The sequence below is a fragment of the Rhincodon typus genome, chromosome 10, assembly GCF_021869965.1.
Source record: "Rhincodon typus isolate 14 chromosome 10, sRhiTyp1.1, whole genome shotgun sequence".
Lineage (NCBI taxonomy): Eukaryota > Metazoa > Chordata > Chondrichthyes > Orectolobiformes > Rhincodontidae > Rhincodon > Rhincodon typus.
The window spans coordinates 12,218,880-12,240,894 of record NC_063341.1 but is presented as its reverse complement, the minus strand read 5'-3'; the positions used below and the strand labels follow the sequence as shown (position 1 = coordinate 12,240,894).

General features: G+C 40.5%; 1 long non-coding RNA gene across 1 annotated transcript in view; it reads left to right on the top strand.

The window, feature by feature from the left end:
• The first annotated feature begins 8,470 nt into the window (after positions 1-8,470).
• LOC125484253 overlaps positions 8,471-22,015 on the top strand; it is a 33,489-nt gene continuing 19,944 nt past the window's right edge. The window contains exon 1 of the long non-coding RNA XR_007263095.1: positions 8,471-9,192. This is a non-coding gene — a long non-coding RNA (uncharacterized LOC125484253). The remainder of the gene's footprint in view (positions 9,193-22,015) is intronic.

Sequence of the window (22,015 nt, the reverse complement as noted above, 5' to 3'; positions counted from 1 at the left end):
CCCCCCCCCCCCCCCCCCATCCCTGTAACGTTGCATTTCCCATGGTTAATCCACCTAGCCTGCACATCTTTGGACTGTGAGAGGACACCAGAGCACCCAGAAGAGACCCTTGCAGGCACAGGGAGAACACACAAACACCACACAGTCACCCAAAGTTGGAATCAAACCTGGGTTCCTGGCACTGTGAGGCAGCAGTGCTAACCTCTGAGCCACTGCGCTGCCACATCTCTCACTCTGGTTTCATTCTTATCTGTTTAGAAGTTGGCAATGTACCACCAGCAATGTGTTTTTTCTTCTTGCACTCACATTGTTAACTCTGGTGTCCCCCAAGGATCTATTGTTGGATGTTTTATTTCTCAACTATTAGCTGGCACTCATCCAAAAACACATCAGTTTCTATATATAAGATGACAGCACCTAGCTCTACCTCCCTCTTTAAAGCTCTGTTATTACTAGATTATTAGACTACTGGTCTGACATCCAGTCCTGAACAAGCAGAAATTTCCTCCGGGTAAATATTGGGAAGATTAAAGCCATTGCTTTGGTCCTGTCAAACTCCATTCCTTAATTATATTTTCCATCATTGTGTCCACAAACCTACATTGCTTCCCAGTCAAGCAAAATCTCAATTTTAAATTTCTGATACTTTTTGATACAAATCCCTGCACACCTTAACCCCTCCCTATCTTTGGAATTTCCACCAGTGCCACATCAATCTAAGATAATTACATTCCTCTAATTTTGTTCTGCTGAACATCCCTGATATTAATTGTTCCATCATTGGTCGTCATGCATTTACCCAGAAAGCTCCCAGGCTCTGGAATGTCCTCCTGTGAAATCTCTTCATATCTCTGACTCACTTTCCTCCTTTAAGATGCTTCTGAAAGCTTGCCTAAGCTTTTACTCTTATTGTCTTATGTGGCTGACTGTCAAACTTTGCCTTGTAACAGACATAAGACAATGGTTCATGGTCTTCCATAAATACAAGTTGTTGCTGTTAATTTGAATTTTTGCAAAGGAATACATTAAAGAAAAATTTGGTGACAAAATACAGGAAAAGAGTATGAAGACTTGTGGATTGAATTGTTAGCAACTTCAAGAAGACATTAATTAATGCCAGATAATTTAAAAAATAAGCATGACACAAATCTTAGAAGCTTTTACATTCATATTCTTATTTTTCAAAAAAATTCTTTCAAACTGACAATTTGCTAAAGTTGCCACAAATAAAGGTGTAAAGGAAAATGTAAATATGGACCAGGCATCAAAATTAACAAAGAACTGTAGATACTGGAAATCTGAAACAAAAACAGAAATTCCTGGAGAATCTCAGCAGGTCTGGGAGCATCTGTGGAGACAGAAAGAATTAATGTTTCGTATCCAGTAACCCTTCTTCAGTTCAAATACAAAATGTTTACTTTCTCTCCACAGAAGTTGCCAGACCTGCTGAGATTCTCCAGGAATTTCTGTTTTTGTTTACGTACAAGGTATTGGTTAGGTAGCAATTAGAATAATAACTGGTATTTTACTGTTAATGATCACTGTCATTATCCTCATGAAACTAACAATGATTTTAGTAGTTTAGACATTTAAAGAATAATATGGGAATCCAGAGGACACTGTAAATGATCTACACTGTCAAAAAACACACTCTCACTTGCAATCATGATTTGTTGAAATATTCCTCTTCTCCCTGTAAATCCTAGAAATTCCTAAAAACTGTAAATTCCTCAAAAAAAGTTCCACTTTGTGGAATGAGGGAAACTTGATTTTTATTGGTATGCTAACTATATAAGGACTGCTACATTCCCTCACTGGATAGCCTACCTTTTTTTGACGTTTGAAATGCTAAATTACATTAAGAAAAACCAAATGATACATATCTTTTAAGGCAGATTTTTTTTCTTTCAAGTCTGTTTATCTTTATTTTAATTTCTATCTTTAGACAGTCATATATATCTTCCTTCCTGGTTTGTCGCGTGTGAAAATTTCAAATTGCACAATTTTCAGTGCATCTGTTCTCTTTTTTTAACATTCTGGAGACAGGACTGTTCATATTAAACCAGAACTGACCACATTGAATGCTCCATCTGAAACAATGCTAGAACAGTAGTGGTTTTGTAAAGTCCACAGGTTAGAAAAATAAGGAAGTTAGAAATAAAGGGTCTGACAATAGACCCAAAAGACCAAATCAGAATCAATCTTGGGAGCTGTTCTCAAGCTTTTCTCTCACTCACAAGCAAGGTACATCAACACGCGCGCGCACATACACAAACTCTGTCTCTCATACACCACGCATACACATACTCTCATACACACGCAGACACACACCCCTTCTCTCTCTTCATTTTTTAATCCTATTGTTTCAGGGTGCCAATGTAGATGTGATGGATTAAATAGCTCCCATTGCTGTAAAATTCTATCATTCACTCTGAATAAGAATAGTTTCATTAAAGCTGTTGTTATTCTATTTCTTTCTGACAGTAGCCGTCCATCAAATTAATTGTACATTAGCAGAAACTGCCAAAACATTGCCCACCTCCTGAATGACAGCACTGCTGATGCATACCAAGACATTATTTTAGCTCGTGTCAGAGTTGATTGGAATGTGAACTTCCTCATCACAAAAATTGTTAACTCCTCATGCAGCTTTATTCAAAGTTGGTGGCAAGGACGTTGCTTGGCTGGGGTTGAATAGCGCTGTCTACAGCCAATGCCAGGACACTTGAAGATGTTGCAAAAGAGGATCATTAACATCACACCAGGCACAAGAGTATGAAAAGGCATTAGAGAAACTGGGCATTGCCCGACAGCAAATATTAGAAGGGGATCTGATAAGAGTGCTCAAAACTATTAAAGTATGCTCAAAACCGTAAATGGTAGGGGTGAACTATATCCCCTCATTTCTAAGTCAGTCACTAAAGGGCATAGAATATAAAAAATATAGTGCAGGAATATATCATCTGATTCATTGGCAATGCACTCATGATGTACCAGGAATCTTGAATTACCAGTTTAAAAACATGAACCACCTGGATTGTAATCGCTTGGTGGGTAAATAATTATTTGAAAAATCCCAAATCAATTCAGGGGAGAGAAACATATCTCACCCAAGTAATCATTATTTCAGAAAATTAGATCACCATTATTCATTTGACTTGCACATACTCTTTACAGCCTACAACATTAACTCTATCAGTTATGACTTCTTCCATCTATCCTGTTCTATCTGGGTAAAAAAAAACCTTCTGATATAACTTCTCATTGGATGGTTCCAAATAGCCTATTGTGTAGTAGAGTTATTGGCTGTGTCAGTCCATTAATGTTTCAAAGCAGCTATCCTTCAAATTAAATCAAGGTAAAATCATAATGGTCCCAGTGAACCACAAGGCTTCTTTCTCATTAGAGAGACAAAACTGGTGGTGAGTGTAACCTGAAGGTCTCCATATCTCAGGCAATGTTGAGAAGGAATGGTAAGATCAGATTGTGGGGGAATTGACCCCTTACTATTGGTATCACTCGACACTACACACCAGCTCTCCAGCCAACTGAACTAATATAGACTCTGGAATTTCCACCTTAAACATTTCCACCTCGTTCTACTCCTTTCTTTGTCATATTCACTTATGCTAATATTTTCTTATGTAACGCAGTGCCATGTTTTGTTTGATAACCTGCCTTTGGAATGCTCTGGGTCAGCACTTTGAGCATTGCTTTGTTTTGATTTGTATTAGTAAGATTGCAATAATTATGAACAGAATAGACCATGCAACCGTTCAAGCCCTCAACCATTCAATATATTTATGGCTGATCTGTTAATTCACACTTGCTCACATTTATCAATTGCAGCCTTGAATGCATTTAATGATGGAGCAAGAATAACTGTCTGTGGTAAAGAAATCCAAAGATTAATAACTCTCTTAGTGAAAGAATTTCTCCTTACCTCAATCCTAAATGACTGAGCATGTGCCCCATGTTCTAGACTCCCCAGTCAGCAGAACCAACCACTCAGCATCTAACCTGTCAAGGCACTTCAGACCTTGTTATTTAAAATGAGTAGCCCTCTCATTCTTCTCAAGTCCATAGAATATAGACCCAATTTACTCAGCCTGTCATCATAAGGACAACCTTCTCATGTCAAAGACTAACATAATGAACTTTCACTGTATTGCATCCAAAACACTATATCCTTCCTTGAATATAGAGAACAAACTGCACACAGTATTCCATGTGGTCTCATCAAAGCCTGACACAACTGCAGCAAGAATTCCTTATTCTTGTACGCCATGCACATTTCAATAAAAGACAGCATGTCTTCTGATTTCTTAGTTACCTGCATACCAACTTGCTAACACAAAACATGGAAGTGTCATGAACAGAGAGGAAGCTGGCAATGCCATAGATTTCAAGGTGACATGGATAAGCTCGAGAAATGGGCATGCCTGTAGCATATTTCATTTAATGTGGCACTATAAGGCTTTTTATTCAGAAGTAACAGGGAAGAGAGGCAATATAAAACAAAGGGAACAATTTGAAATTGGGTATAAAAAATTGTTAAAGGTGACAAGGCTGGTTGAGAATACCATTTAAAAAAACCATAGGGCAACCTGCTTTAAAAATGGAGACATAGGATCAAACCTTATGATCAGGATTAAAAATCCCATTTCTGAACTCTGGTCAGAGGGCATTTCTCCATGTGAACTTCCAGGTCAGGGCTCTTCTCAGTTGAAGCCAGTCTATTCCAGGCCTGGAATCCACGTAGCCAGTGCTGAAGGGGATCGGCAGTCAAACAACAACCCCTCTATCATGCAACAAATTCTGCAGTATTACAGGACTCAAAGATACTGTAGCGACTTTCACAGATACTGAGAGAATGTAAGTGAGGGCACAGCATGTCAAACAGATTAAGGGGTTGCGTGGCAAGGAAAGTGCGAGGGAAAGTGCCAGGTGGATGAGTGAGTAAACACGAGGTGGATGAAGAGCTGGAGTGCCAACTGGTGTTGAGTTAGGTGAGGAGGGACAGTTAAAGATAAGTGGGCAAGACCTTAGGGTAGGCCAAAGAGGAAGATAGATTGAAAGGAGTTGGGGCGTGCACTCTGATATACTTCAGGCCTTCCAATATTTGTTTGCCCCATGGGGGCTTGGAGTGCATCACTTCCATTAAAATCAATTTTTAATTTAGATTTGATTTCCTTTTTTTGTTACTGTACCCCTTTAAGAGACTAACCTAGTCATTTATTATTTTAAAAATAGTTAATTTGGTTAGAAATGCCTGATCAATTAGGGACCCAGACACCCTATGGCAGGCATAACCATGAAAGAGAGGCAGGCACTCAGTTCAAATGACAGCTCATAACCCAAACCCCATAATGAACACCTTGGCTAGGCACAGATACAGGCTTTTAAGAAGGTTTTCTGATTTGCACACCTCCTCCACATTGGGGGGGCCAAATTTCAGGACTGTCCGAATGAAGTGCAGCCAAAAGTGAAGAATGGTTCCTTCAAAGGGTGGAACAGAAGTGTCCCTTTATATTCTTTTGCAAACCAATGAAATCAAATTAACTCAATTCAAAAAGTGACCTAAGGAACAGCCCTTACAGGGCCACTGTAGCACATATGCTGCTTGTTTTATACATTACTGATTTGGACTTGAACATGGGGGCACAATTGGGAAATTTGCAGATGATTTGCAAAAATTGACCATGCAGTGTAAAGTGTAGAGGATAGCTGGAAGCTCCAAAATGTGGTAGATGGGTTGGTAGAGTGGGCAGGAGAGTGACAGATGGAGTTCAACTCTGATAAGTGTGAAGTAATGCATTTAGGGAGTCTAACAGTTAAAGGGAATACACAATAAATGGGAATACACTGAGAGGAGTAGATGTAGCAAAAGATCATGGCGTGCAAATGCATAGGACCCTAAAGGTAGCAGTACAGATAGATAAGGTTATAGAAAAGGTATATGGAATGCTGTCCTTCATTGGTATAGAATACAAAAGTTGGGATATAGTGATGAAATTGTATAAGACACCAATAAGGCCACAATTGGAGTATTGTGCACTGTTCTGGTCACCACATTACAGGAAGGATGTAACTACTATGAAGAGAGTGCAGATTAGATTTACTCGAATGTTGCCAGGCTAGAGAATTGTATCGAAAAGGAGAAATTGGAGAGGTTGGGGTTGTTTTCCTTGGAACAAAGAAGGTTTTGGTTTGACATAATCGAGCTATACGAAATTGTGAGGGATGGAGTAGACAAGGCGGCACAGTGGCTCAGTGGTTAGCCTGCTCCCTCACACTGCCAGGGACCTAGTTTTGATTCCATCCTCAGGCAACTGTCTGTGTGGAGATTACACATTCTCTCCATTTCTGTGTGGGTTTCCTCCCACAGTCAAAAGATGGGAAGGTTAGGTGGATTGGCATGCTACATTCCCCATAGTGTCCAGGAATGTGCAGGCTAGGTGGGTTAGCTATGGGAAGTGTAGTGTTATGGGGGTAGGGGAGGGGATGAGTCTGGGTGGGATACTGTTCAGAGTGTTGGTATGGACTCGATGGGCCGAATGGCCTGCTTCCACACTGTAGGGATTCTATAAGAAAAGGTGCAATTTAAATTAAAGTGTGATTTTTGGACAAGGCAATACACCTTAATCCCTGCAGTGTTTGCTGGCCATGAAAGGAGTGTCTCTTTAGAAATGGAAAAGTAATTATTTAATGAGTGAGTCCGCCACTATACGTGTAACTTTAATTTATAATTAACAGACTCTTTATTTCCTTTTCCAAAATCTGAACCAATAATATTCACAGACAATATTGAAAGAAATCAAAGAAGAAAATAAACATGTTTACATGTTGTTTGTAAAGTTTTACAATGAAATACACCCCCTTGGTGACCCACAACAATAACTTGGCACAAACATTCCTCTTTGGTATAGCAGTTAGATAATTGATGACTTTCTTCAACCCTCTTCTGATCTTAGAGATTCAAGGCTGATCCTTAATGTTTTTTCCACCAACTCTTTCATAAAATTAATGTGTCCTACAAGGTATGATCATTTATGTGAGATCCAATGGGCACACCATTTTCAGGACACTGCTTTTACAGAATTTCCCATAAATTATGTGACAAAAAATAATTCCTTTTCCACCGCTTCTACAAGAGCCAGAGTTTCTGCAACTAAAGTACTTTTAATTTTTTTTTCTTATTTTCTTAGTCAATAGGCAAGATTTTCATTTTTCACTCACAAAAGATTTGGTGGCCCAGGAAGATTAGCTTTTGAGGCATCATTAAATATAGTCAATTTCATGTTCCTTAGGCCACACAAGGATGAGAACATAAGTATGCATTTCTCTGTATTTAATATTTGTAAAATTTTAGGTGCTTCATTGTGATGCTTAGTTCCAAGATCTCAAAACTAGCATCCACCCATCCGAGTGCACAGTCAACTGACAGTCAAGCTTCGTAATTGTATAGTGTCATACAGCACAGAAACCTTTTATCCAACTCAACTGCACCTATTATAACATCATCTTTCTGTGATGACTGGGCACCATTAACTGGAATAGGTGTATTACTCTCTAATCAGGGCTACTGATTTGAACAAAGTTGCCTGTTCAGCATAATGCCAAAACCATTATATTTAAAAACCCCTGAAATCTGACTTCCAATCAGAATTCTATTTTAATCCTGTTGATAATGCATTTCTCAATTCCACAGTAACACCCCGTAAGAAATCATCAACCTGCAGCATGAAGTTGTTTGATAGTTTCCCTTTTTGATACCAATGAAAGACAAGGTTTTGCTGAATAACCAATGATCAGTCTTGTGCCCTTTCCATTAAAGTAATTGATTGACTCTGTATTGTCTGTTAAGTATTTAAATCAGCAATGACTGTTTATAAAAGAAATCCAACCATCTGGAAAAAGATGCAATGATTTTTTTTGCTGCAATCCATCTAAGCAGATCCTTGATCTAGGACTCTTGTGCTCTCAGGCTGACCCTCCAGAGCACACATTGAAATAAATATCATGATGCTAGAGGACCAACAACTCCTGTGTATGATTGTCTTTGATCTGTCCAAAACATGCTCATCTCCCAGTACAAAGAACAGTTGGTGACAACAATTGCAGTCAGGCACATTCCACAGTCAAGGACTACTGCTTTTTTTAATTTCAGAAATATACTTTATTGTAAAAAGATCCTATATATTATACATACATCGTCACAGTAGCATAAAGTTCTGCACAGTAGTATATCAATACATGCATTTGAGGCACCAGGAGGGTCCCTATTGAGAGACTTTCTAATGCTTGGAACAGCCATCACAAAAGTGCAATGGGGGAAAGGCTGCTAGCAAAAGCCTTTTCCATCACTCCAAGTGACTGGAAATGGACAAAAAAGCCCCTCAGGTTTGACACAAAACACATATAAATACTAATAGTAATTGTTTGAGGGTCATGTGTCTGTCTGTCTGGGCCAGAAGATTCAGGTTTGGTCTCATATGCGCCGGAGAGTAACACGTCTAAACAGATTGGGTTCTATCAATGTAATAAAACTCTTAAAGGTTCCACATACAGCAATCAAACTTTATGTAACGTTGTTACACTTATATGTAGCATCAACTTTGAACTGCCTTGAGATGCATTTTTATAAATTTAATCAATATATTTTGGGGTTGGGGGAAATGAAATCTTACAATTCTGAGCCTTTACACAGGTAAATAAGGTTTTGCTATAGTCACTGCTTAATGGTGCAGCTAAAGGTGCTGGCTCGCAGCATAGACTCCAACCGTGGCTCTAACAGGCTGGGGAATTGTGCAGATCTCCAGACGAGGGTTACAGCTGAACAAATGTGCGCGCAGCACTGAAAAACCAACAGACATTCGCTAAAGGGAAGCACAGCAAGGCGTCGAGCAAAAACGGCCGACAGCTGCTTTATTGCACTCGAGCAATAAATTCCTCACTCTCACCATGGAGTATCCACAGATCAGATAAAAGAAAAGAATTGCAAGGGGCTGGCGTGGGCACTGGTTTCCCTGTAAGATGCGTGAAGCTGCTGAGAATGAAACCAGGGCTCCTGTTTAACTTCCTGGATTGCTCCTCGTCAATTTCGGTGTGGCCGTCGTTGAAATAACAGTTTCGTTTCGGTTCCTACTTGGGGAAGTTGCACCGAGCAGCGAGAACCTCGGTGGAAATCAGGTTAATAATTTTCTTAATTTTTTTTAGAAAGTCTGCCAGCTCGCACGGTAACCTTTTTATTTTAAAAGCAATTTCTCTAAACCTCATCGGAATAATTGTGGAGGAGGATACTTTGGGTTCTGGTTTCGATTTTGGTTCAGCGCCTGACGCAAGTGAAGCGAAAGAAGTACATTCTGTTTTATAGTTTAATTATTTATTTAAATGATCTTATTCGAGTTTGGGATTGCAATTCTTCCCCCCCCCGCCCTGAAATTTATGCGCTCTGTTGTAGCAATCTTTAAATCTTTATTTGTTTTGTCAGATTTCCTGCAGCCAGAAAACATTTTGATATTCTCCACCCCACCCCCAACAAAAAGGTGGGAGTCAATCTTGCTTTAGGCACACTGTTAGGAAGCAAAACAATTCTTCCTCAAAAACAAAAAGAGAGAAATTTCTGAAAGACCCAGCAAGTACGGCAGCATCTGTCACGAGAAAGCAGACTTTTAGAAGTCTTCTGAACGTGGGTCACTGGACTCGAATCGTTAACTCTGTTTCTCTCTCCACAGCCGGACCTGTTGTGTTTCTCCAGCAATTTGTGTTTCAGGTTTCCAGGGTCCGCAGGTCTTCGTTTTAAATTGCAGCTCCTTTCTTTGCCTCCTCGATGCAGAGTTAGGCCATGATCCCATGGAATGGCGGAACGCTCGTTCGAGGGGCTGAATGGCCCACTCCTGTTCCTACGTGTTCCTCAATGGAATTTGCCTTTCTCTACCCACTAAAGCCCAGCCTCTCCCCTCGCTCAATTATTGCCCAAGACAACCACCCAAGGAGAGGTCAGGTGAGGTCAAGTTTGGGTGTGGTGGAGAGAGGAAGTGTTCAAGAGGTATGGGTGTGTAAATGTTGATTAAAGAGTGAAAAAAGTAGTAAATGATCTTTTTCATGGAATCCCTATAGTGTGGAAGTAGGCCATTCTGCCCACCAAGTCGACACCAACTCTCTGAAGAGCATCCAACACAGACCCAACAATATCCCTGTAACCCTGCATTTCTCCATGGCTAACCCACCTAGCCTGCACAGCCCTGAACACTATGGGGCAATTTAGCACGGCCAATCCACCTGGCCTGCACATCTTTGGACTGTGGGAGGAAACTGGAGCACCCAGAGGAAACCCACGCAGACATGGGAGAAATGTGCAAACTCCACAAAGACAGCCAACTGAGGGTAGAATCAAACCCAGGTCCTTGGTGCTGTGAGGCATCAGTCCTAACCATTGAGCCACTGTGCACCCCCCCTCCCCAAAGGAGCAAAAGGCTTGCATTTATACAGCACTTTTCAGAAACACTGGACTTTCCAATTGGCTGTACGAGCCAGTAAAGTTCTTTTGAAGTGGAAGGCTGTTGTAATATAGGACAGGAAGGTGGGAATGGCACAGAGGGTTCAAATGACAAGTGACCAGAGGCTTGGGCTTCTGCTTGTGGACTAAGCGAGACACGATGCAAAAAATAATTATTTAATCTCCATTGAATCTCCCCAGTGTAGACCATGATACTGCCCAGAGCAGTCAGTGCAGTTGAGAAAATTGAAAGCAGTACAAGTAGATCATTGTGTTTGGGGTCCTTGGCAATGGGAGAGTTGGGGATAAAAGTTACATCTCCCTGAACCTGCCCAGGAAGACATTATGGGGTGTTTGGGAGATGAGGGAGAGCAGTTTTGTCAACAGTGGAGGACCTGGCCAGGCTGTTATGGAGGGGATGATTCCATCAGACTGCTCAGAAGGGAGGAAAGAGGTATTTGGTGATGGCATAGCATTGGAGCTGGTGGAAAGTGAGGATTAGGGAAAACCCATTAAAGGTTCAGGGAATGAGGAGAAGGAATAAGAGCAGGAAATGGAAGAAACACAGTCAAGGACCCTATCAACCAATGGGGCACTTTAAGGAAGCTTTAATGGGAATACTGGTATGGAAGGTGACACCATTAGCACAGATGTCATGAGAGGGAAGCACTGGAAATTAACCTGAGTCTTTAGAAGAAACGGGATGGGAGCAATTTTTGTGAGTGTTGGTGTCAGTGGGCTTATAGTGGATGTGGTTAAACTAGAGACAGGTGAGGACTTTTCCCAATTTAGTATACTCACAGCTCACCATTGTCTCTTCGACCCTTGGAGACAATTTGCAGTTTGGGTGACCACTTTGCTGCTCACCTCTGTTGCTCGCCACTTTGATTCTCCACCCCATTTGCACTCTCATGTCTTGGACCTTGACTTGCTGCACTTGCTGAAGCTTAGTGTAAACTCTAGGAGCAGGACTTTCCCTTTCCGTTTGGCACTTGCAGAATCAACACAAGCTGTTGACCCTTTTTTTTTTAGATTATGACCTCTGCCACCTATTTAGCCAGGCATTTGCTGTTGGTTTTGGTTCACTAAAGTCACCTATAGACCATCTTTCATCTCTCCAGTCATTGCCAACTCCCTTTTGCCTTGCAATAGCATCTTCTGAATTAATCACTCCTGCCTTTCACTATAATACAGACCCTCATTTTGTTCTTACACCACCTCACATTTCCTTGACTCTGTACTTGTTTAAAGCCTGTTACATCTTTTTTTTTTCAGATCTGAATAAACACCACAGTTCTGAAGAGTTAAGTCTGTTTTTTGCTCCCCACAGATGCTGCCAGACTTGCTGAGTATTTCTATTACTTTCTGTTTTTATTTCTACTTTGGCTCTACTGTAAGATCATTTTTGCCTTTTCCAACTCACTAGTATTGTCTTTTAATTGCAACATGAAATCCAGGGAAAATATTTGAATCTTATTCTGTTCGGCTTTATGGCATTTACAATATTCTGCTTTTGTACAATGGATGTCGTCCAATTTACATGGTGAGTTCGTGCCGTCCATACAAGTTGCAGAAGGACCTCTGTGTCGCATATTAACAAATTCTTCAAAGTGTGATGATAAGTTGAGTAAGAAGGCCTATGGGATATCTGACTCTGTAAATAAGGGCACTAAATACAAAAGAATATGGTCCGTACTAAGCAGCATCATAGGAGCAGAGAGGCTGACGTTTCGGGCCTAGACCCTTCCGGAAACGTCAGCCTCTCTGCTCCTATGATGCTGCTTGGCCTGCTGTGTTCATCCAGCCCTGCACCTTGTTGTCTCGGATTCTCCAGCATCTGCAGTTCCTACTATCTATGGTCCGTACTAAACTTTTGCTGAGCTCTGGTTAGACCTCAGCTGGAGTTTTGTGTATAGTTGCGTTTGCTGCACTTTGTAGAAGGTGTCAAAAGCCTCACAAAGGTACAGAGGATCTTTATCAGGATGATACCTGGCAAGGGGAACGGGAGTTATGTGGATAGTTTGAATAAGCTGATCTGGCCTGCACTCATTGGAGTTTAGAAGAATGAGGGATGACCTTATTGAAACATAGAAGATACTTAGGGGCAGTTGTGGAAAGGTTGTTTCCTTTGTGGAAGAGGCTAGGAATAGAGGACACTGTCTCAGAGTAAGGAGTCATCCAGTTAGGACAGAGATGAGGAGGAATTCATTCTGTCAGAGAGTACTGAATCTATAGAATACATTGCCACAGAGAGTTGTAGAGGCTGGATCTTTACTTATCTTCAATGCTGAGATAGACAGATTTTTAATCAATAAAGGAACTTCTAGGGAAAAGGCAAGAAAGTGGGGTTACAGGTTATCAGATCAGCAATAATCTTCTTTAATGGAAAGTGTGAATATATTGAGCTGCATGGCCTACTTCTGGGTCCTGTGGCTTCTGGCTATCCTCCTTAAGAGAAAAAAAAATGAATGTCAGATCTAATTAAAAATTGGGCAGGGTTTTGATGGATCAAGTAGGAGGAAATTGTTTCTTCTGGCAAATGGGTTGGTAACCAAAGGTTGTACATTTAAAATAATTGACAAGAGAACTTGAGAGAAAATGAGGAGACCTGGCTTTATTTAGAGATCTGTTAAGATCTGGAACAAACTATCTGATTCCATTGGACTTTTGAAAAGATAATTGGATGTGTATTTAAAGAGAACAAATTTGTAAGATGATGAATGAGGAAACAAACACTGAAGTGTGAGAATAAATTGAACTTTTTTTTTATCAAAAAGTCAGGATGGGCCATGTGTCCTTCTGTCCAGTAAGCATCTTTGATACTATCTGGTACCCTTTGATTGGAATGCTGAAGGTATACAAACCTCTTAAATCTGGTAGCAGCATGATTATCTTGCTGTGTTTTTAATCCAACAATCCCATCTGATAACTTAAAAAGTAAGAATTCAAATTCCAGCAGGCAAACTTGAAGATTGGAATGGTTTCAAAATTGAAGAATGAAAAGCTCTTTTCCAGAAAAATGACCATGTCAGTTCCTGTTTTTGCAAAATCTGAACTAATTTGTTACCTTTTTCTAGGGAAGGCATTCTACAATATGTCATATATTTTTCAAACTGTCTTGATGGAATCCTTTATTCTTTATTCCTTTATTCATTCACGGGATGAGTTAGTCGCTGGCTCAGCAGCATTTATTGCCCATCCCTAATTGACCAGAGGGCATTTAAGAGTCAACTACAGTGCTGTGGGTCTGGAGTTACATGTACTCCAGACCAGGTAAGGATGGCATTTTCCTTCCCTAAAGGACATTAGTGACCCAGATGGGTTTTTCCGACAATCAACAATGGATATTTGATCATCATTAGATTCTTAATTCCAGATATTTATTAAATTCAAATTTTGCTGTCTGCCATGGCAGGATTCAAACCCGAGCCCCCAGAACATTATCTGGATTAACAGTCCAGTGATAATACCATTAGGTCATTGCCTCCCCATAATTTGAATTTGAGGCTGCATTCTATGAATTGTTGCAGTTGTTGTTTGGCTGGCTTTATCATAGCCCATCCTAAACTACAAGAGACGTTTCGAAAGAAAGTAGTTCACATGTTTCCCATATATTTTATATGCCAAGTAAAAGTTAAAAATTGAGTGGGTAGAACTAAAAATAATCTTAAAAGGTCAACTGAACTGTCTGATAATATGAAGAAAACTTGCTTGTGACAGCAATTATAGATTGTGCTGTGCTTGTTACTTTTATTGCACTGCAGTTGATACATCTAGTAGTATCAGGGCAGATGTATGTTGTATTGTGTACCTGATGATGAAATACTTGAAACCAGTTGCTTGCAGTAAAGGACTGGGTTAATTTTATGCGCAAGATCTGTACGCAATTATCTACCAAGCTTTACTTGAATGGCAGAGTTGCATTTATATAACGTTGTTCAAGAAGGCAGAACATCCCAACTGTAGGCAATTGTAACAAGTTCCCACAAATGGGCACATGATAATGACCAAATAATCTGTCATGACTGAGGGTTGAACATTGGTCAGGTGTATCTCATAGAATTCCTACAGCGTGGAAACAGACCCTTCGGCCCAACAAGTCCACACCGACCCTCAGAGCATCCCACCCAGACTCATTCCCCTCTAACCCACCTAATCTACACATCCCAGAACACTATGGGCCAGTCCACCTAGCCTGCACATCTTTGGACTGTGGGAGGAAACCAGAGCACCCAGAGGAAACCCACGCAGATACGGGGAGAACGTGCAAACTCCACACAGACAGTAACCCAAGGTTGGAATCGAACCCGGGTCTCCGGTGCTGTGAGGCAGCAGTGCTAACCAGTGTGCCGCCCTCGCTCCCTTACTCTTCTACACAATAGTGTCCTAGGATCTTTTGCACATGCAAACAGGGTGTTGGGTTAGAATTCATCTACAAAACAGTGCCTCTGACAATGCAGCACAGTCATTCCTTTTCTGTTGCCCTTGTGCTCCCTCAGTTTAAAGTGTAAAAGACATTTTTGCTTGATTGTTAATTAAACATTTCAAAATGGCAGACGGGTGTCAGTTTCTGTGCCTTGTATGCCCTCTGTGTTATCAGAAACAGAAAACAAAAATTGCTGGAGAAACTCAGGCAGCATCTGTGGGGAGAAAGCAGAGTTAACGTTTTGAGTCCAATGACTCTTCGTGAGAACTCCAGCAGTCCTTCGTTTTATTATTCTGTATGATTGGATACTGACATGATGATGCTGGTTGAAAAAACACATTATCACATTGAGTTTTTCAACATGTTGGCCAGGATTGGGGTAGGCGGTGGACACGATGCCTAGTTTGGGGACATTAAAGCCAGCCCAAGGATTCTGAAAAAAAAATCAAATTTTATGATGTGACCAGCTTCCCCCCGCTGCATTTTGCTATCAAAATGAGTGTGTTTATTGCATGTGACATTGCAGTGTCGGTCACAATTCAATGTACAGTTTTGGACAAAGAATATGCCTGTATTGATGTTAATCAGGAAATATAAAATTATGTGGTTTGCATGGTAAGACATCTGTATTATTCTCAGCAGAAATAGTTGACAGATTTAGTGGTTTGGCAGTAACTCAGACTTGCAGATTTGTTATTTATCTTCATGACTTGGATTCATAGTGTGACTTGTTAGAGTGTGCTACTGATCCATGGGTTTGGTTAACATGGCAAGAGAAGTTTGTATGATCTCCCAATCTTGGAAAGTCATTGTTTTGCATGGGCATGACCGAAAAAATTGATAGCATCAGGAATGTGGGAAGTGGCACAGTGAAAACTGTGGTCGATTTAAATCAGTTTGAGGAATGTTGAAAGGGTTCTGCGGATAGGAGACATAGCATGACTGTAGAAGTTGGAAGTACTGTGGACAAGTTTAACTTGTAATTCCAAAATGTGTTTTTCTTAAAACAGGCTGGTACAGCCAAAGTAGATACGGATGTAAATTAAGTGAGTGTCTGGACAGAGAGATTCTTGGAATGCCATGCAACCCTTCAAGGGGGCAAGAGGAAGTCATATAACAGACTCATCTATGTTCTCTTGTGACCACAAAGAATACAAGGGGCTAATGACTCCCTGCTCAATAGCTTTTGGATTATGCCCAAAACTGCAGTGACAGTTTGTGTTTTCCCTTCAAAGAATATTCAAGGACAGGGGTTAATTAGCTGTTTTACCTCTACTTTCATGTGCACTAGTGGGGGACCAAGGTTCTCATGTATACTAACCTGGGTTTGAGTGTTAGAGTACTGTAAAGGTCATAGGCAACCTTTCATCTCTTTGAACTCACACTTCCTATTTCTAATCTTTGTGAATGTATGTTTGTCTTACAAATTCTTCTTACAATCAGTAATTAATAAGCTCACTCTTTGTTAACTCGAAGGCCTGGCTAAATTGGCTCCTTTTAAAAGATGAGTGTTTTTGGTCTGGGAGAAAGATAGGAGCAAAGGAAGGAATCCTTTGTAAAAATTAACCCCCAGCTAAGGAGCAGGTGGATAAAGAAGGGAGCCAGTCATCGCTCCCTACCGGGTAGCTTAGCAATTTTGGATATCCCATCTGGAACCGTATCAAATTAGGTCAGAAATCACCTGACACCAGGTTATAGTCGGACAGGTTTATTTGAAAACACAAGCTTTCGGAGTCTCACTCCTTCTTCAGGTGTTAGTAAGAGTCTGAAAGCTTGTGTTTTCAAATAAACCTGTTGTACTATAACCTGGTGTCAGGTGATTTCTGACCTTGTCCACCCCAGTCCAACACCGGCACTTCCACATCATGCGTATCAAATTGGGGAGCTTTGCCTGGAGATTACAGAGGGGCAATTAGACCCTTCCTTTCACAGAAGATAGGCTTTGAAGGAGGTGCCTTTAAAAATGAGAAAGTATGGATGTTTAAAGTGCGACAAAGGAGCAAGTGGTTGAAATATTACAGAAAAACTAGAACTGTTAATGGAAGGAAAGATGTAGAGTAGCATATTGCAGTTGCAATTTGATCTGCTTGAGTTGCCATCATTTCCTGGCCTTAGTTTGAAAGGGGACAGTTGTGAGAACTTCAAAATATGAGAAGTTTGTGTGACAGGGTGGCAGAATATTGTATTACAAAATATTATGTAACTAAAATTAAGCCTTTGTGATAAGATGTCCTCCAAGCCTTGCAATTATATGTTTCCTACTTACACAATCCAAATAATTTAAATTAGATGAGAGACTTCTTCTAGGATACTTATTCAACTTCTTAATGCAACAATTTAGGGAACGTGTTAAATCCATCCTGCCAATTGGACAAGGTTTAACCAAAATAGTCAAGTAAGCATATTCAGGTTAATTTAGCAAGTCAGCACAAATTTATTAAAGGAAAATCATGTTTAGATAACTCTCAAGAGTTTCTTTTTACTGAGGTAATAAAGAAAGTTGATGAGAATAATGCTATTGATGTGCTGTACGTAGACTTCCGAAAGCCATCAGATAAAAGGCCACACTATCAGCAAAGTTGGAGTGTAAAGAAGAAAAGGGACAGGAAATTGACTGAGTGATGGGAAACAAAAAGTAGCGGTTAATAGATGTTTTCTTTGGACTGGAGAAAGGTTTATAGTAAAATTCCATGGATGTTGGGATCCCTACTCTTCTTGCTTTACATCAATGACCAAGAGATTGGTGTGCAGGACACAGTTTCAACATTTACCGATGATACAAAGCTTTGTATCATTGTGGATCATGAAAGGGATAACATAGAATTTCAAAAGGAAACAGACAAGTTATTGGAATGGGCAGATAAGTGGGAGCTGAAATTCAATGCAGCAAAGTATAATGTGATTCATTTTGTCAGGAAGAACATCGAAAAACAATATAAAATAAAGTATACACCTCTAAATTGGGTATTGGACCAGAGCAGAGGGACCTGGATGTACATAAAGCAAAGATCATTGAAGGTGGCAGGACAAGTTGAAAGAGTAGTTAATAAACCATAAAGTATCCAAGGCTTTATTAATAGGGGCAAAGAGTGCAGAAGAAATGAAGTTATGCTAAACTTGTATAGCATAGGAGGTTGAGGAGTGACCTCATAGAAGTTTATAAAAGCATGAGGGGTATAGGTAAGGTATATGGCAGATGTCTCTTCCCTAGGCTGGGAGATTTTGTGACTAAGGGGCATATTTTTAAGGTGAGAGGGAAAGATTTTGAAAAAAGGAAATGAGGGGCAATTTTTTTATACAGAGCGTGTTCATATGTGGAATGAACTTCCAGAGAAATTGGTGGATGATGGTACAGTTACAACATTTTAAAAGACATTTGGATAAGTACATGAATGGGAAAGGTTTGGATTGATATGAGCCAAGCGCATGCGGGTGGGGCTAATTTAGTTTGGAATTTTATTCAGCATGAACTGGTTGGTCCGAAGGGTATGTTTCCATGCTATATGACTCTGTGACTGTAGGAATTCCGGGCACCACACTTGGATAAAATTTGAAAACATTAGAAAGAGTTCAGAAAAGGTTCACAAAAATGAGACAGTGCAGTTTTGTTGATAGATTGGTGAAGTTGGGACTGTTATCCTTGAGAAGAGAGAATTGAGAGGAAATTTGATAAAGGTGTTCAAGGTCATGAGGGGTCTGGAAATGGAAGAAAGGGGAAAAGCTGTTCCCACTGATTGAAGGATAGAGAGCAAGAGGACACTGATTTAAGATTGTACTTATTCTAGATAAAACAAACCAAATGGTTTGTATATCCAGTAAAGTGAGAGTATTTGTGAATTGAGAGTCTGAGTTAACCTCTTTTTACAGTGGGTATCAGACAGCAAGCTAAACCAAATATAATTTGCTGCAGGAAAAGTGCCAATTGTCTTGTATGTTTTTTTTTCTTATTAGGATTTTTTTTAATTGATGGGAAGGGAGCTTTAACAATGGCATTTTCCTATAAGTTATCCATTGTGTGGAGGCTTAGTTTGTCCCACGTCTTGCTGGTGTCATCCAATTTCACCTACAAATAAATGTGGTCTAATATTTGGTGTTTTGTTAATTCATGTCTTGGGACCGTGGTGCTGGTAGCTTGACTTCCTGTTTACATTGTAATCTCCAACTGAGTGCCAAGAAGTACTACTGAGTGACAAGGGTTCGTGTACAAAGCAGCAGACAGGATAAGGGAGAGTTTAACAATGTTAGCTTAGGGAACTGACGCACTGAGTATACTCTCTGATGACTAAAACTGCAGAACTAAACAAAAATACAAAATTGTGAAACTCCGTTTGCTTATGCAATTGTTAATGAGCCATAACCTAAATGGGAGAAGGAGGGGTGGAAATCGTAGATCTTTCACAACACCACACTCTAGGTCAACTTTAATAACCCACAGGTAAACTACAGAATGAATTGTGGCTTCGTGTGACTTAACAATATAAGTCAACTGTCAATTGATACAGGTTTATGCCTGGAAAGAAGGGTAACTCATGAATCTTTTCACTTTTAAGAGTTCATTTGTGAGATAGTGGAGCTTGCATAATGGCCAAGTTGCTGAAAGTTGAACATTAACAGACTACATTGTTTGCTTAAATAAAAGCTGTTGTTATGAAACCCAACGTGAATCCTTACTCTCTCTGCCCTTTCATAATGTAAAGGGAGCATTCTTTATTCTAGTCATTTGTAGGCTTGTTTCTACATCTCTCTTTAGGCTACCACCTTAGTGTATTGATGCCATTCACCATGAACTGGAACATGTCATCAAACCTTGACTTCAGTTTCCACTTTTCCCTCCTCTTTATGTGGTTCATGCTGACTGTTCACATCTGTGACTGTTTTATCCTCATTTTTGGGAATAGGTTACTAACTAATGTCACCATTAGCCCACTGACTTCTATATCTTCCTTTTCTACCCTTATTGACACCCCAACTATGTTAATGACCCTTTTCTTTTCTCCCAGCTTCTCCATCTTTGTTGCATCTGTTCTGACAATGTCGCCTTCCATTCCTGTGAATCCAATATTGCTTTCCTTAAGTAAAGATGTCCTCCTATGGTTGAGTGTTGGTTAGCTCAGTTGGCTGGACAGCTTGTTCACAATGCAGAGTGAGTTCAATTCCTGCACTGGCTGAGGATACCCATGAAGGACTCTCTTTCACAATTCACCCCTCACCTGAGGTGTGGTGACCTTCACGTTAAATCAACACCCAGTTGTGTCTCTCTCCAATGAGACACAGGATTATGGTGACTTTACTAATGCCATTGTTGATAGGGTCCTCAGTTGTCCATCCATTTCTCATACTTGTACCACTCTTTCTTCCCATAATCACATTAAATGTTCTGCTTGTTCCCATTTTCTGCCAGTAAATTATTTGATTTGATTTATTGTAGTCACATATACCCAAGTACAGTGAAAAGCTTTGTTTTGCAAGCAGTACAGTCAGATTTCTTTACTTTTTCTTTATTCATTTAGAGGATAAGGACGTCGCTGGCTAGGCAGCATTTATTGCTCATCCCTAATTGCCCAGAGGGCAGTTCAGAGTCAACCACATTGCTGTGGGTCTGAAGCCACATGTAGGCCAGACCAAGTAAGGATGGCAGTTTCCTTCCCTAAAGGACGTTAGTGAACTAAATGGGTTTTTCTGACAATCGACAATGAATTCTTGGTCATCATTAGGTTCTTAATTCCAGATATTTTACTGAATTCAAATTCCAACATCTGCCATGACAGGATTCAAACCCGGGCCCCCAGAATGTTATCTGGGTTTCTGGATTAACAGTCCAGTGATAATACCACTAGGCTATTGCAAGTAAGGACATATAGATCATAGGGTGCTTAGACAGAGCAAGGCATACAAGGTTACACTGCACAGGAGGTGCACAAAGCAAGATCATCATTATTTGAAGTTAGAGAGTGCATTCATCAGTCTCGTAATGGCAGGGAAGAAGCAGTTCTTGAACCTGCTGGTACATATGTTCAAGCTTCTGTATCTTCTGCCTGATAGAAGAGACTGTAGGAGAGCATTACCTGAATGGGAGGGCTCTATAATGATGTTGGCAGCCTTTCCATGGAAATGAGAAGTATAAATGAAGTCCATGGATGGGAAGTTGGCTTCCATGATGGTCTGGGCTGAGCACACAACCTTGTGTAGTTTCTTATGATCCTGGGCAGAGCAGTTGCTGTACCAGGCCGTTATACACCCAAACAGTACGCTTTCTATGGTGCATCTGTAAAAGTTGGTGAGGGTCTTTATGGACATGCTGAATTTCCTGAGCCCTGGAGGAAGAAGAAGCGTTGTTGTACCTTCTTGACCATTGCGTCTAGGTGGGAAGTCCAGGACAGGTTATTGGTTATCGTCACTCTGAGGAACCCTCTCAACCTCCGCTCTGTTGATGTAGATGGGGGCGTGTCCTCCTCCTCCTTTCTTTCTGAAGTCAATGATCAGTTCTTTTGAAAGTCCTATCTGTCTCTCTCTCTCTCTTTGACATTAAGCAGAAATGTCATTCCCTCCATCTCCTTTCAGCTTTCTAAAATGACTGATCCCTGCAAGGTTCATTGTTCAGTCCAATCAAATAGGCCCCTCTTTCCCACAGGAATGTCGTGTAGGAGAGGCATCACTTACCCTTTTAACTCCTTCTTCCACACAGTCCAGGGCTGAAACATTGCTTCCAACTGAAACAGCTTTCTACTCGCACTTCTTTCAGTTTTGCATACTGTATTCACAATGCAGAGATCAGTCACAGATTGAGTGTTCTCTTTGCACTACACCATCACAAGCATTATACCGTTATTTTCCAGGGTGAAAGATGGAAGAAGGTTTGGAACGTGCACGTGGGGGTGAGATGTTGGGGGACACGTTTGAAGGAAGTGGTTAGAGGTGGCCTTAGCTGAGCTTGAAATTATGGGAGTAGTGAGACTAGACGAGATGGTAACTCCAGGAGTTAGCCTTCTTTCGATTAGTGAGTTACATAGAGGAAGGTCTTAAGAGAGGATAATTAACAGTGAACTCAGAGAAAAGAAAACATGAAACTGAGGTTGAAACCTTCAAGG